Below are 1,471 nucleotides of genomic sequence, written 5' to 3'. Positions count from 1 at the left end.
TCAACAATGTCGATGACGATGTCGACGACAACATCATCTTGTCGACAACGATGTCTATACATTTTGTTTTTACAACAAAGAAAGATGTTTGTATGTCTCATATTGCTAAGCAGAGGGAGGGGGTTTGCCCCCCGCTGATTCCTAAGGCAATAGCCACGTTTACAAATGAAAGGATGCTAATTGGAGCCATCAGAATCATCCGTTTGGACTAAGGGTCTTTTGACCCTCTTTCGGGACTTCAGGGGGGTGGTACGGGTTCAGAGCAAATAATTCTACAGCAATGGCTCTCGTTGAATTAACTGAGCAAATAACAACCGCTGTTGACCAAAAGCAGTATTGTGCAAGCATTTTTGTTGATTTAAAAAAGCATTTGACACTATTGACCATAGTATTCTTCTCGAAAAGCTGAATCAATATGGTATTACAGGATCAGCATTACAGTGGATATCTATCTATTTGAAAGATAGGAAACAGTTTGTACAGATAATGTGAGATCTGAACTTTGTAACATAACGTGGAATTCCTCAGGGTTCTGTACTTGGACCAAAGTTGTTTATACTGTATGTGACTGATTTGGTAAATGTRTCAGAGTTTTTAAAATGTGTATTGTTTGCAGATGATACTACATTTTTTTGTTTGGGTAAGGATATAGAACGGATGTTGGAAAGGATGCAAATGGAATTTGTTAAAATACAAACATGGTTTAGACTTAATAAGTTGTCATTAAATTTAGAGAAAACTAATAATATGGTATTAGAAAACTATTGATGTTCCATTTAGAGTCGATGGGGTTGAGATTTGTAAAGTCAGTGAAGTGAAGCTTTTGGGTGTGACTGATGAAGGGTTGACATGGAGACCTSACATAAATTATTTAAGAGCAAAGATGGTTAAATCTATWGCTGTTCTGTATAAAGTAAGGAAGTTATTTAATGATAAAGCACTGTATATGTTGTAAAATGCAATAATAGGTCCACACTTGGTTTTATTGTATTGAAGTCTGGGGGAAAGCGTGTTGGACAATTACAAATCTTGTTTTTTATTACAAAAAAGAGCTGTGAGAATTATTACTGGAAAACATTGTCGTCACCCATCAAATTCATTATTTTGTAAATTGAAAATATTAAAGTTCTTTTGATTTGGTTGATTATAATATACTGGTTACGTACAGTATAAGGCCCACAAWAACACATTACCTTTAAACATCCAAGTACATTTTGTTAAGAGAAAGAGTTGTTATAACCTTAAAGGGACAGAGATATTTGTAAAACCCAAATTCAGAACTAGTTTGAAGGAACGGTGTACTTTAATTCAAGAATAAAACTATGGAATAATTTGGGGAGTGATGTAAAAAAACGCAGGCTCATTAAGTACATTTAAGAAAATGATAAAAGTTGGTTTGCTAAAGAAAAACGAAACAGTATAAGGTGTATCTATATAAATTATTGTTTTGGACGGATTAGATGTTCTTCTC

At 34.1% G+C, this 1,471-nt stretch overlaps 1 protein-coding gene across 1 annotated transcript in view; it reads left to right on the top strand.

The window, feature by feature from the left end:
- Positions 1-1,471, top strand: part of pla2g12b (phospholipase A2, group XIIB) — a gene marked incomplete in the record, with an annotated part of 6,301 nt that overhangs the window by 2,931 nt on the left and 1,899 nt on the right.

The sequence above is a fragment of the Austrofundulus limnaeus genome, unplaced genomic scaffold (genome assembly GCF_001266775.1).
Source record: "Austrofundulus limnaeus strain Quisiro unplaced genomic scaffold, Austrofundulus_limnaeus-1.0 Scaffold33, whole genome shotgun sequence".
NCBI lineage: Eukaryota > Metazoa > Chordata > Actinopteri > Cyprinodontiformes > Rivulidae > Austrofundulus > Austrofundulus limnaeus.
This window is presented reverse-complemented; position numbering and strand designations above follow the sequence as displayed.